Genomic DNA, 15,215 nt, shown 5'->3' on the forward strand with positions numbered 1-15,215 from the left:
CTTCTCTCCCGTGGCTGAATGGGGGAGGGCGGTGGGGGCCTAATCAGATCATTTATCAATATATTTGAGAATAGCGTTTGAAAGGGGCCACGCAGATCTTTGACGCGGGCTGCTGCGGCGCCCCCGTTTTCAACTTGGGGTGTGGACGTTTTCCAGGTTCCGTGCTCGTGTTTCTTCTTCCGCAAATCCGGGCTAAAAGCAAGTGCGATAACAGGAGGCCCTCCGAGCAAAACGGATTTCAAGCCATTCTCGCATGAGCCTCGCTTATCTGGAACGGCCGGAAGCAGTGCGCGTGTCCTTTTCCACGGCGGAGGGTGAGTCAGCACCACGTGCAAAGAAGAGGACTACGTGGTGCTGCGAAATGACACCCAGCTCGAGTACAATAATGCACATTTGATCATCTGAGTTCATGCTAAGCGGTGGGAGCCACCCAAACGGCTCCCTCTGCTGCCCAGAAGCGGCCATGACGAATCACTAAAAGGGAGAATTGGTGTCAACCCAAAAAACTCAAGTATTGCTTTCTTATCCCGTCTGTGTCAGGGGTTAAGAAAGCAATACTTTATTTTTTAAAACTTTGTAACACGTCTCTGGCTGTAGGAGCTGCCCAGTGCTGTCAGGGGCGTGCTGGAGGGGGTGGGAGGGACTGTCCATCATAGCTTTTAGCTTAGCTAGCATCCCCCCGTTGCCCACCTCCTCCAGAGTGTCCAGGGAGCAGCCCAGGACAGAACTGGCCCTCCTGACCAGTCACTCCAGTCTCTTTCTGTCCCGGGCCGAGATGCTGCCTGACCAGCAGACAATGCCATAATGGATGGCCGAAGCCTCCACTGAGTTATAGAATGTCTTAAGGAGTGACCCCTGAACCCCAAAAGACCTCAATTTCTTGAGTAGAAAGAGTTGGCTCTGTCCCTTCCTAAACCTAAAGATGTGTCCTGTTTTGTAGTTCTTGGAGGGAGATTACGTCAACTCATGCCCCATTCATTCCTCACGTGCTGCTAATGATGTATCTGCCTTTCCTCAGAAGTTTGGGGATGTGTCATTCACTGCATTTGTCGTGATCTTTGGTGACATTTGCCATTGTGAGGCCAGAGGGACGGCTTTATGGAGCGCCGCGTGATTATCCGACGCCGCCGACGCTGTAAGATGAACATTGCTCACGTTGGCACCTCGCAACGGTTACTGGCGGTGAGTACAATGTCGCAGCTTCTGGAAACTTTTCAAGATTGATAACAGGCACCACACAGTCGACTCCCAAATCTTCACCGTGAAAGCAAACAAGAAATTGCCCGAAGGCTTTTTGGATGTGTTGCAAGTCATATGTTGAGGGATGCGAGCGAGTGGCGGCACCGTGCATCTGAATGGATTGGAGTCCCCCGAGGGCTTCCTGTTGCCAGTAAACATTTCCATCGCCGTCCATTCGAGTGTCCTTCCATGTGACTGAACGCGCGCTTTTAGAAAGACTATTCTTAGTTGTGGTTGAGAAACGACTGATAATTCAAGAAAATTCCCATTTCAGATTTTAAATGACAACATTAGCCAAAGGCTACAGTTCAGCAGTTCAAGCTGACTCTCCCCCCCCCCCCCCCCCCCCCCTTCCTTTCCATACTAGCAGAATTCTGAAGTTTTGGGCTTACACTGACCGCTGTTTTAAACTGCTCCTAATTGCCATCACTTTGTGTTCTGCTCTGACGAAACAAAAGGTTGACCTTTTTGACCAAAATGCTGCCTCAGGGTGGGGAAGAATTACGCACCATTTCAAATGGCAGCCAGACCTCCAGGCTTCTCTTAGAAAGCAAAAACGTCAGGAAAAGTCTATAGAATAGATTATTGGTTTAGTCAGAGCCCATTTTCATGTTGACAGGTGAGCGCCGACTCCAATTTAGCAACAACTATTTGCAGTATAATAAACAAAGGCACTCTGAAAATGTCACTAACTGTAACGAAATCACTCTTATTGTGACTGAATAATTAAGCAAGTAACTTACTAAGTAACTAAAGCAAAGTAAGAAAAACAATGTCCAGAAGAGCAGTGGACCGTCCGAACTTTATTTGGGACTCCCAATTTAACATGAGTTTGTGCAAGCAAGCATGCGAGTTTAGCTTAATTTGGCTTCCCCAATTGAAAAACGATTATTATTTTTTAATTGCGTTCTAATTATAGGCCACCTTGATGGTGGAAATTGATTTAACTGGGCGTCATTCGTTTCATACCACATAAAGCTGGGCACAACACTTATCGCCAGCCATCGAGTGGAAGCGCATTGAATTCTTCCGCCTGTCACTCGACATCACAGGCATAGATGGAGGAACAAGGATAGCTCCTTTGTAGTAAATAGGAATTTTCAGACATTGAAGTGAAATTGGCTCCTTCCGTTGTTTTGACTGGACACGATAAAACTGATGAGGACCAAGCAGGAAGCAGGAGGAAGGCGCCTTGTGCCAAGCTTAAGGGAGGCCACAAAAACTCGTGTGTCGCCATCAGGGACTTGAAAAATGCATGTTGGCTCGTGGCTGTGTTTCTCTTATGAGGCGTGCCCGAAATGTTTGCTGGCGCTTGCGCTCATTTGAAAAACAAATAATCTTATTGTCATGAATATTTGATATGGAAATGAATATATGTAAAAGACGCACATGAATTAGTCTGTTCTTAACCATTGTCTCGTGCCAAATGATTCACCACGGGCTCCAATGCTGCGTGCCATCCCCGGATGGGGGCTTTGCAGCATTTACGCATTTCAACATCTAAAAGGAATTTGTTAAAATGAAATGTATATTCAATTCAATTGTATATATGATATTGTTAGTCACGGTAAAAATTAATGAGCAGTCTCAATGTCAATATAAGTTCTATATTCTTCATCATAGTTTTTATTTCTATTTAAATTGAGTTTTTTTTTTTTTTGGGTGTGGATGAAAGAAAATATAGTTTGCGTCCACTATAATAATCTTGACAATAACTACTCAATATATAGGTCAAGTGTCCTTAATGTTTGTGAACGCGACGATAGTGTTCCTAAAGAAAAAAAAATACAATTGAACAGGGCTTCATAAATGTATTGTACTGGATAGAAAAAACAATGAACTCACGTTAACTACTGGATCATTATGCACAGTTTAAACATTAACGCAGTGCTTGAATATAGGAAAATAGAAAAAAAATCAAGAATGATTTGCCATTTTTAAACATTAGATAAAACCTCAACCTTAATGAATGTTCAAAAATATCGACCGATAGACACCGAGTTGACTCGAGTGCGAATTGAATTTCCCCTCTTCAGGGAAATGTCCAATACAAGCACTTTTTCTGTCCCACCACCAGATGGCGGTAAAGTACCTTTGAAGTAACCTCTCAATACATCAAGTCACCGGCGGAGGTCAGTAGAAAGCCACCAAGCGGCCTTGCCCTCATCTCCAGGTGATGGATTGTGTCTGGCAGCATCTTGGATGCCACCAGTCTGCCGAGATGCACCTTGCCACTGCGTCGCGGATGTTTGGATTCTACTGCGTGGTAATTAATAATCACATATTTAGAGGAAATCTGGGGCTTGTTGAACTTGCGCGTGCCTTATTCCTAGAACGTCCCGGGCGAACGCATCTGAAGTTCACTCGGCAACGGGTGCCTTGCTAACGAATGGCAATTAGTGGAGAGCTATGCATTACAAATACTATGTCGAGCGTACTGAAGATTTCCAACAATGTGTACTTCAGGTGTTTTTCTGATGACTCCTTCACTTGACGCCGTACGGTGCTTAATAATGTTACTTTTTCAAGCTGACGACGCCACGTAAAGAAGCCATGTAAATAGGCAAAGGACCTTGATTGAGACGTTGGGTTTTTAGAAACTGAACAAAACAAAACCGGGACTGCAGCTATTTTGGGTTTTTAACTGAGGGCTAAGCCTTCTAATTTGGTTTCATACAAGGGCTAGGTTTTCAAATTAGTGTTTCAAATGAATTAACGAACTAAGTAATGAACGATGAAGTTACAAATGAAACTGCATTTAAAAAAAAAAAAAAAAAGCAACCAACCCAAAAAAGATCCATGTGTGAAGTTGTTGATGAGCTAGCTAGCGCCGGCTTGACTTTGAAGCCATCAAAACAACATTGTAAATAAACTCAATCATATAAAAAGGCACAACTAGCAAATGATGAATGAAAACAACTTCCTTATTCTTCCTGATATGACGGAGACATTTTGAATGTCAGAAGCTCGTGTTCTTGAGTGAGCGCGCGGCGGGGCCCCCGGGCAACCTAAGCTAGCGTCTGGAGTGTGAGCGGATGCTGAATGACAGGCAGACTTGCTGCCAGTCAATCAGCGGGCCTGTCTGACCTCTCTCACGTCTTTCTTCTTCTCTCTGCAGCGAGAGGAAAAAAAACAAGTGTCATCCTCCCATGTGGCGTCGCGCCACCTCGCTCCCTCTTTCTCACCGTATCTCCCTGGACTAGTTTGTCCTCCGTGACGAATCCCCTCTGGCTTATCTCCGTGGACATCCCTACACTTTTCTCCCACCTCCTCGCCATCTTGATGCATCTTTACCCGTTTGCTTATCGGCGATGCTTTCATCTTCCAACTCCAGCTGCCGCTTCCCGGCTTCCCGTTTTTGCTTCATGCGGGGTTGCCCTCTAACCTCCCGTATCTCCCACTCACCTCCAATTCCCGTCCCCTCTCCTACTTGCCACCCCCGCCTTTAAACAAAATCAAATTGAAAAGGGAAATACATTGCGACCGTAACTTACAAATTGAAATTGTCCAGTGACAAGATGTCAACTTAAATCTACTTGCCCAGTGAAAATGATCAGTCATTAATAACTCCCCAACTTTTGTTGTTCACAGTATGTTAGAGTTCATGGTTTGGTTGAACATTTTGCTGTTTATGCAACGTTGAATGTTTTTGAGAAGCTAAACATCCAAAAGGGAATCATCAAGTGCATTTCGGAGCCTGTGAGTTGTGTTGTGTTGCCGCCGTAACGTCAACTATTACACGGTGTCTCCCATTTATTTTGGGTGTAATTCCACAGTTGGCCACTTGATGGCGACACTTGAAAGGAGAGTGAAAACGGGAAAGTTCATCCGAGGTTTTGCTGAAGATGATTGAATTACAAATGCTTACGTCCTGCTTTCCTTGCATTCATCTGTGAGTGTGATCATCGATTTGTCTAAACACAGGAATAGCTCTTGCCCGCTCTCAATAGGTCATTGGTATTTACATTTTTTTGGGCGCGGTCTGGAGCGTCACCCCTGCAACGGAGGGCGATTTACTCTTTGCGAACATCCACGAGTCCGTCGATGGTGTTTCACGCTATGTGTTAGCATTGAGCTAGTGGACCTTTTCGGAGCGATTTGTGCTTTAGCCGAGCCTCACGTCTCCTGGTCGGATTGCACCAATGAGTAGGGGGGCCTTGTTTAGGCCCCAAAGCATTGTTCCTCTTTTAACACACGGCATTCATCTCAATAGCCCCGAAGCTGCTGCCAAAGGCCAATCGGGGCTGACACGCAACGTGTTAAGCGGCTGTCTTAACAAGCATCCGTGCTAATTGGCACTTTGAGCTTTCTCCTTCTTTGTCAATTCAGATCACGATTCGCCAGAATCATGACCTGACCGAGAATGTGTTTAGAATTGCTTTTCCTCCACGTGGAATTTTGATGAAGCCTCTTGGCGTGAGTCAGAGCCCTCGTCGGTGCCCGCGATGCGCTGAGCGTGTTCTCCACGACGGCGCGTACCCGATTAGCTTTGGAAATGACAAATTTGCCAGCGAGTCTCGGCGTCGCACGGGTGCCCCAAGCAATTAGGATCCAACTTTTGTTTCTTTAGAGGGAAGACTGGGGCAAAGCGCATCTGAACAAGTGCACGCAGATTGGGTTTGGAGCACAGCAGTGCCTTGTGGCTCACGCAGGTCAGTTTTTAAGCGTTTCCGCCATTAGCAGAACCAACTATTTAATGCCCAGCCACGTGCAGCAAGAGTCGACCCGCTTTCTGCCGACATGAACGGCATTGAGTCTTCCCGTTTCCGCATTCTGAAAATGCATCTAAAGGAGAACGCGAGGACGCACTAAAAGGAGGAAAGCACGGGTGCATCCTTTTGCCGGCGCCAGTTGCAGACCGGCGAGAGGCGTGAAAAACGGCAGAAATAAATAATGTCGAGCCGAGCGCCGCGTTTAAATTCCCGCGTTAAACTGCCACTTTCGCCTCACTTTTGCCTCGCCGCATGTTTATAAAACAAGGGCTTGACGCATTTGTCTGCGCAGAAATAACATTCATTAACTCTGAGGGGAGCTGCAGCTGGTGGAAAAAGCCACTATTAGGCTACAGAAAAGAATAAATTGACACCCAAATTGCTCTGTCCCAAAAAAAACCAAAACCCAACAACGTCGTCGTCGGGGCCCCGCAGCACAGATGGGGAGATAATGCGATGTTCGCAGCAGCTGCACGATGTGGAGGGCCGTTTATTTTTAGCTGAGCTGAACTTTCAATTAGCAGTCAAGATGGTGATATATGTCGTGGCCTGACGGGGATTTGAATTCAAATATCACAACTTGACCTGACTTAGGATAGTTTCAAGATACCGAGTTCTTTGACTTGAGAGCAAATATTGGAGACATTTTCGCAAATCGTGGCTGTCCTTCAAGTCGACGCCTTGCCCTGTCTGGTGCCTGCTGATGAATTCACACTTCATCAGATTAAAAAAAAAAAAAAAATAGCTTTAAGAAGCAAGAACGTCAAAGAGATACGTTTTGGACTCTGTTGCTAATCCGAACATCGGCACCAAAAAAGCATAGAAAGGGTCTCTCAAACAAGCCCAGGTATTGAGCGTGATCCTATTTTCTTTGGCGATGCCGAGGACACCAGGAGAGTCTCTCGTGGGCGTTCACCAATTGGAATTGGAATGCACTTGAACACGTGAAGTCCAAAAGTGCTGTTTTGGGATTGCTCTCAAACAATTGCTTTCAACTTCACGTTGGCACAACATGCGCGGGTGGCAAAAATCTTTGGGGTGAAATAAAAGGAGAGAACTTCATCGGACCCCTCAAGTTTTGAATGGGCATTTGCAGCCGTCCCGTTTTTGGCAGTCGAGCAAGTCTCCGCAGTGTTGATGTGGCAAACGGGCTCGGTTGAAAAGAGGTTGGATTCCACTTGCGCGATGGTTGTTTCAGCATTAGGTGAAACCAGTATTTATTCACCCCCGCACATGACTTTATTGCTTGTTCATTTTTATCGTCGTATTTGAGCCTCGCGTAGCTCCAGAAGAATTGTCACAGCTCCCGCAGCGGATCTCATTATCTTGCTTAGACAGATGCAACACGGATAAAATGGCACTAAAGATGCTTTTCATGTTTTATTCTAAGGCCGAGATCAGGTGTTTGCATCTAATTACATGGATCCAAATGCCTTTTGAGTATTGCCCCCCCCCCCCCGGTGCTCTGTTTACCACCTGTTTCTTTTGTGTATCGTAATTCCCCCCCCCCCCCGATCTTATGGTGAAGGCAACCTTTTCATTTTTTTGAAAAGGAACGGCGAGTAGAATTCACGTGTAAATAAACGGACACATTTTACGAAGTCGGCCGAAATTGAGCTTCCCCTCCTTGACAGAGCAGCATCCGCCACTGGTACAATGAAGCCAAAGACCAAAAACCTGCAAAGGTCAATTTGGCAAGCTGTACAGAGACGAGGTGCGGAGACTGTTCACGTCGGTCAGTGCCTCAGCCAATCAGGATGCAGAACGCAATTCGCTGTTTAAAGCATTAAAATAACTGCACTAAAAAAAATCGGTGAAATAGCGAAGCCGCGGAAAGTGAACCGCGTTCGAGCGAGGGATCACTGTATTCCCCTCAACTTCGAGCGGACACCCGAGATACTACAAAGCTGACCTCTAATGGCACCGTCTTCCCCTCCTTACCGCAAAGCTCCGTGTGGTTTGACGCGCATGTATAATTCAAGCCCGTTTCTGTCGCGAAGCACATAATCACAGCCCTAGTTAGTATTCGGAGTGCGTCCCGCACAGACGCCTCTGTCAGGATGCGTTCCAGGGGTTCTCTTGGTTGGAGGTAATGGAAGCATCTGCGCAGGAAATTGCGCGGAAACTAGAGGTTGAGGAAACGAGGAACTTGATGCGCGTGCACCCCCGTACTATTCCGTGTCTTCTCAGGTGCGTTCGCCAAGAGAGCACCTCGCCCGCCGCTCATACGCGCGGGCCGCGAACATCTCGGAGGCAATTTTCGTCGCAAAACAAAGTTGAAAATAAACGCGAGCCACGAAGCAAATCAGGAATTACATGCCTGCGGGCATTCGTGTTGACACCGGTATGTTGCTAAATTCCGCTTAGCGGTCCGACGGCGCTCGTCGATTGGCAAATCTCGGGCATTCCAGGAAGGCCACTTCGGGCTTTGTCATCGGCCGCGCGTTTGTGAAAAGGAGGACGCAAAGGCTCCGCCAAGGCCTGGCATCTTGGACGGAATCGCAATCTCTCTCTCTCTCTCTCCAGGCTGCTTGTCCACTCGAGGACTTTGCCTCAGTCAGACTCCGGCTCGCTTGGACCGAACCTCGCGGTGACAAACTCAGACAAGCGCACACGTAAGGTTATGCGAAAGCTAACACGGAATCTTGGGGAAAAAAAAGACGCAACTGTAGAATATATACTGCACTGTATATTTTTTGCCTTCTTAAGTCAATGCATTTGTTTCCCTACCCTTCCATCAGCACAGATCCTGAGTATGTTTGCCACCTCTGAAGTAGCGTTCTTGTCCTTTCTCCTTGCAGCCTTTCCCCACGAGACGGGCAGCCTCTCTCGTGCCATCACAAGTCAAGCCGGGATGAAGTGAATTCATGTGAAGCGACGTGTTTCAGAAGCCCGAATCATGAAATGCCCTTTGTCATACCGTGGCAAAGCGAGAAGGCGTTGAAAGCAAGCATCAGGTTTCCTCTGTAACTTTTACAGACAACAAAGACATTCTTGCCCCGAATGAGACCACGGTGGCGTCATCTTTGAGTGCTTCTCAACTCCACAGTATTTATGCCTACAGAAACAACCGTAGCTGCGTGCAAAATGCTGGACATCACGCCTTGACGACTGCAATGGCATTCTCTACGGTACAACCTCCAAACTCCTCAATAAACTACAGTACATCCAGAATGCCACCGCCCGCCTACTCACCCACACCGGCACTCGTGATCACATCACCCCCGTCCTTAAAAACCTCCACTGGCTCCCCGTTCCCCAGCGTATTCAATTTAAACTGCTCCTACTCACCTATGAAGCCCCTTCACAATCAGGCCTCCTCCTATCTTTCCGACCTCCTTTACCAATACACTCCTTCCCGCAATCTTAGCTCCTCAAACACAAACCTCCTCGCCATCCCCGTGACCAAGCTCAAAACCTGGGGGGACCGAGCCTTCTCCGTCGCCGCCCCCACCCTCTGGAACGCTCTACCACAACGCATCCGCAACTGTACTGACCTCCAATCCTTCAAATCATCTCTTAAAACTCATCTGTTCCGCAATGCTTTTAACACCTTTTAATCTCTTTTACCCATTTTGCTTTTTGTTCATCTAAATGTGCTTTTGTAAATTATGTATGCTTGTTTTAAGTGCACATTTTTATCCTGTGTTTTAAGCTCTTGTAAAGTGTCTTTGAGTGTGATGAAAAGTGCTTTCAAATAAAATGTATTATTATTATTATCAAGTAAAATGCTAGGCCAGGGGGCCCAAGTGAGCAGGCTGGGATGTACAAGTTTGACACCAGTGATGCATAGTAAGGCGTTTTTAGCCGCAAAAAACAACCATGTACAGAAAGGCGTTTTTAGCGGAAAAAAACGACCATGTGTAGTAAGGCGCTTTTAGCAAAGCGTTTTGAGCCGAAAAAAACGACCATGTACAGTAAGGCGTTTTTAACCAAACAAATGGCCATGTATAGTAAGGCATTTTGAGCCGAAAAAAACAACCATGTATAGTAAGGCGTTTTTAGCCGAGAAACCATTTTCCTGCAAACACTCCAAAGTGCATGCCAAATATGCCTATCGTGCAGAGCAAATCACAGTCACTGGTGGTGTAGGGGTATACACGCTGGCTTTCCGTCCAGGCAGCGCGGGTTCAAACCCCGCCCAGTGAAGTAAGAAAAAAAAATACCAGTTACTTTTTCCTGCATACCTTCCAGAGTGCATGTCAAATATGCCTATCGTGCAGAGCAAATCACAGTCACTGGTGGTGTAGGGGTATACACGCTGGCTTTCCGTCCAGGCAGCGTGGGTTCAAACCCCGCCCAGTGAAGTAAGAAAAAAATACCAAACAGTTACTTTTTCCTGCATACCTTCCAGAGTGCATGTCAAATATGCCTATCGTGCAAAGCAACTCACAGTCACTGGTGGTGTAAGGGTATACACGCTGGCTTTCCGTCCAGGCAGCGCGGGTTCAAACCCCGCCCAGTGAAGTCAGAAAAACCCCCCCAAACAGTTACTTTTTCCTGTATACCCTCCAGAGTGCATGTCAAATATGCCTATCGTGCAAAGCAACTCAGAGGTATACACGCTGGCTTTCCGTCCAGGCAGTGCAGGTTCAAACCCCGTCCAGTGACAGCATACATGTCGGTTCCAATGGCCTAAAGCTGGGATAGGCGTCTCAAGTTCCCAGTGACAGTCGTCCATGTAGAAATGTTGTTTTAACCTAAAATAATCGACCATGGAGAGTAAGTCATTTTTTTCCCCCCCCGAAAAACGACCATGGATAGTCGGGTGATTTTTGCCCAAAAAAACAACCATGTATAGTAAGGCCTTTTTGGCCCGAAAAAAACGACATAGTATAGTAAGGCGTTTTTAAGCTGAAAAATACGACATAGTATATAAGGCCTTTTTGGCCCGAAAAAAACGACATAGTAATAGTAAGGTGTTTTTGGCCCGAAAAAAACCAGACATAGTATATAAGGCGTCTTTGGCCCGAAAAAAAACGACATCATATAGTAAGGCGTTTTTGAGCCGAAAAAAACTACATAGTAATAGTAAGGTGTTTTTGGCCCGAAAAAAACGACATAGTATAGTAAGGCGTTTTTGCCCTAAAAAAACGACATAGTATAGTAAGGCGTTTTTGAGCCGAAAAAAACGACATAGTATAGTAAGGCGTTTTTGAGCCGAAGAAAACGACATAGTATAGTAAGGCGTTTTTGGCCCGAAAAAAACGACATAGTATAGTAAGGCGTTTTTGGCCCGAAAAAAACCAGACATAGTATATAAGGCGTCTTTGGCCCGAAAAAAAACAGACATAGTATAGTAAGGCGTTTTTGGCCCGAAAAAACGACATCATATAGTAAGGCGTTTTTGAGCCGAAAAAAACTACATAGTAATAGTAAGGTGTTTTTGGCCCGAAAAAAACCACATAGTATAGTAAGGCGTTTTTGGCCCGAAAAAAACGACATAGTATAGTAAGGCGTTTTTGCCCTAAAAAAACGACATAGTATAGTAAGGCGTTTTTGAGCCGAAAAAAACGACATAGTATAGTAAGGCGTTTTTGAGCCGAAGAAAACGACATAGTATAGTAAGGCGTTTTTGGCCCGAAAAAAACGACATAGTATAGTAAGGCGTTTTTGAGCCGAAAAAAACGACATAGTATAGTAAGGCGTTTTTGGCCCGAAAAAACGACATAGTATAGTAAGGCGTTTTTGCCCTAAAAAAACGACATAGTATAGTAAGGCGTTTTGAGCCGAAAAAAAACCGACATAGTATAGTAAGGCGTATTTGAGCCGAAAAAAACGACATAGTATAGTAAGGCGTTTTTAAGCTGAAAAATACGACATAGTATAGTAAGGCGTTTTTGAGCCGAAAAAAACGACATAGTATAGTAAGGCGTTTTTAGCCCGAAAAAACCGACATAGTATATTTTTGAGCCGAAAAAAAAGACATAGTATAGTAAGGCGTTTTTGAGCCGAAAAAAACGACATAGTATAGTAAGGCGTTTTTGGCCATAAAAAACGACATAGTAGTAAGGCGTTTTTGAGCCGAAAAAAACGACATAGTATAGTAAGGCGTTTATAAGCTGAAAAATACGACATAGTATAGTAAGGCGTTTTTGAGCCGAAAAAAACGACATAGTATATATAGTAAGGCGTTTTTAGGCCGAAAAAAACAACATAGTATAGTAAGGCGTTTTTAGCCCGAAAAAACCGACATAGTATATTTTTGAGCCGAAAAAAAAGACATAGTATAGTAAGGCGCTTTTAGCCCGAAAAAAACGACATAGTATAGTAAGGCGTTTTTGAGCCGAAAAAAACGACATAGTATAGTAAGGCCTTTTTGGCCCGAAAAAAACGACTTAGTATAGTAAGGCGTTTTTGGCACGAAAAAAACGACATAGTATAGTATGGCGTTTTTAAGCCGAAAAAAAACGACATAGTATAGTAAGGTGTTTTTGGCCCGAAAAAAACGACTTAGTATAGTAAGGCGTTTTTAAGCTGAAAAATACGACATAGTATAGTAAGGCGTTTTTGAGCCGAAAAAAACGACATAGTATAGTAAGGCGTTTTTGGCCCGAAAAAACGACATAGTATAGTAAGGCGTTTTGAGCCGAAAAAAACGACATAGTATAGTAAGGCGTTTTTGAGCCGAAAAAAACGACATAGTATAGTAAGGCGTTTTTGGCCCGAAAAAACGACATCGTATAGTAAGGCGTTTTGAGCCGAAAAAAACGACATAGTATAGTAAGGCGTTTTTGGCCCGAATAAACGACATAGTATAGTAAGGCGTTTTGAGCCGAAAAAAACGACATAGTATAGTAAGGCGTTTTTGGCCCGAAAAAACGACATAGTATAGTAAGGCGCTTTGAGCCGAAAAAAACGACATAGTATAGTAAGGCGTTTTTGAGCCGAAAAAAACGACATAGTATAGTAAGGCGTTTTTGGCCCGAAAAAACGACATAGTATAGTAAGGCGTTTTGAGCCGAAAAAAACGACATAGTATAGTAAGGCGTTTTTGAGCCGAAAAAAACTACATAGTATAGTAAGGTGTTTTTGGCCCGAAAAAAACGACATAGTAATAGTAAGGTGTTTTTGGCCCGAAAAAAACGACATAGTATAGTAAGGCGTTTTTGGCCCGAAAAAACGACATAGTATAGTAAGGCGTTTTTGCCCTAAAAAAACGACATAGTATAGTAAGGCGTTTTTGAGCCGAAAAAAACGACATAGTTTAGTAAGGCCTTTTTGGCCCGAAAAAAACGACATAGTATAGTAAGGCGTTTTTGAGCCGAAAAAAACGACATAGTATAGTAAGGCGTTTTTGGCCCGAAAAAAACTACATAGTATAGTAAGGCGTTTTTGCCCTGAAAAAACGACATAGTATAGTAAGGCGTTTTTGAGCCGAAAAATACGACATAGTATAGTAAGGCGTTTTTGGCCCGAAAAAAACGACATAGTATAGTAAGGCGTTTTTGAGCCGAAAAAAACAACATAGTATAGTAAGGCGTTTTTGGCCCGAAAAAACAGTATAGTAAGGCGTTTTTGAACCGAAAAAAACGACATAGTATAGTAAGGCGTTTTTGAGCCGAAAAAACGACATAGTATAGTAAGGCGTTTTTGGCCCGAAAAAAACGACATAGTAGATATAGTAAGGCGTTTTCGGCCCGAAAAAAACGACATAGTATAGTAAGACGTATTTGGCCCGAAAAAAACCCCGACAGTATAGTAAGGCGTTTTTGAGCCGAAAAAAAAAACGACATAGTATAGTAAGGCGTTTTTGGCCCGAAAAAAAACGACATAGTAAGGCCTTTTTGGCCCGAAAAAAACGACATAGTATAGTAAGGCGTTTTAGGCCCGAAAAAAACCCGACAGTATAGTAAGGTGTTTTGAGCCGAAAAAAACGACATAGTATAGTAAGGCGTTTTTGAGCCGAAAAAAACGACATAGTATAGTAAGGCGTTTTTTGCCCGAAAAAAACGACATAGTATAGTAAGGCCCTTTGGCCCGAAAAAAACGACATAGTATAGTAAGGCCTTACTATACTATGTCGTTTTTTTCGGCTTAAAAACGCCTTACTATCCTATGTCGGTTTTTTCGGGCTAAAAACGTCTTACTATACTATGTCGTTTTTTTCGGGCCAAAAACGCCTTACTATACTATGTCGGGTTTTTTTCGGCTCAAAAACGCCTTACTATACTATGTCGTTTTTTTCGGCTCAAAAAACGCCTTACTATACTGTCGTTTTTTCGGCTCAAAAACGCCTTACTATACTATGTCGTTTTTTCGGTTCAAAAACGCCTTACTATACTGTTTTTTCGGGCCAAAAACGCCTTACTATACTGTTTTTTCGGGCCAAAAACGCCTTACTATACTATGTTGTTTTTTTCGGCTCAAAAACGCCTTACTATACTATGTCGTTTTTTTCGGGCCAAAAACGCCTTACTATACTGTCGTTTTTTTCGGGCCAAAAACGCCTTACTATATATACTATGTCGTTTTTTTCGGCTCAAAAACGCCTTACTATACTATGTCGTTTTTTTCGGGCCAAAAACGCCTTACTATACTATGTCGTTTTTTTCGGGCCAAAAACGCCTTACTATACTATGTCGTTTTTTTCAGGCCAAAAAGGCCTTACTATACTATGTAGTTTTTTTCGGGCCAAAAACGCCTTACTATACTATGTCGTTTTTTTCGGCTCAAAAACGCCTTACTATACTATGTCGTTTTTTTCGGGCCAAAAACGCCTTACTATACTATGTCGTTTTTTTCGGGCCAAAAAGGCCTTACTATACTGTCGTTTTTTTCGGGCCAAAAACGCCTTACTATACTATGTCGTTTTTTTTCGGCTCAAAAACGCCTTACTGTATTATGTCGTTTTTTTTCGGGCCAAAAACGCCTTACTATACTATGTCGTATTTTTCAGCTTAAAAACGCCTTACTATATATACTATGTCGTTTTTTTTCGGGCCAAAAACGCCTTACTATACTATGTCATTTTTTTCGGGCCAAAAACGCCTTACTATACTATGTCGTTTTTTTCAGGCCAAAAAGGCCTTACTATACTATGTCGTTTTTTCGGGCCAAAAACGCCTTACTATACTATGTCGTTTTTTTCAGCTCAAAAACGCCTTACTATACGATGTCGTTTTTTTCGGGCCAAAAGGCCTTACTATACTATGTCGTTTTTTTCGGGCCAAAAACGCCTTACTATACTATGTCGTTTTTTTCGTCTCAAAAACGCCTTACTATACTATGTCGTTTTTTTCGGGCCAAAAACGCCTTACTATA

At 44.0% G+C, this 15,215-nt stretch overlaps 1 long non-coding RNA gene across 1 annotated transcript; it reads left to right on the top strand.

Annotated features, from left to right (window-relative positions):
• Positions 1-1,711: 1,711 nt before the first annotated feature.
• On the top strand, positions 1,712-9,667 carry LOC147190461 (uncharacterized). Its single transcript, XR_015103652.1, has 3 exons — positions 1,712-3,505; positions 8,478-8,566; positions 8,753-9,667. It is a non-coding gene; the product is annotated as an uncharacterized LOC147190461 (long non-coding RNA).
• The last annotated feature ends 5,548 nt before the right edge of the window (positions 9,668-15,215 follow it).

This window comes from Hippocampus guttulatus, chromosome 18 (assembly GCF_054856545.1).
Source record: "Hippocampus guttulatus isolate MCC_2025c chromosome 18, RoL_Hgut_1.0, whole genome shotgun sequence".
NCBI classification, from domain to species: Eukaryota; Metazoa; Chordata; class Actinopteri; order Syngnathiformes; family Syngnathidae; genus Hippocampus; species Hippocampus guttulatus.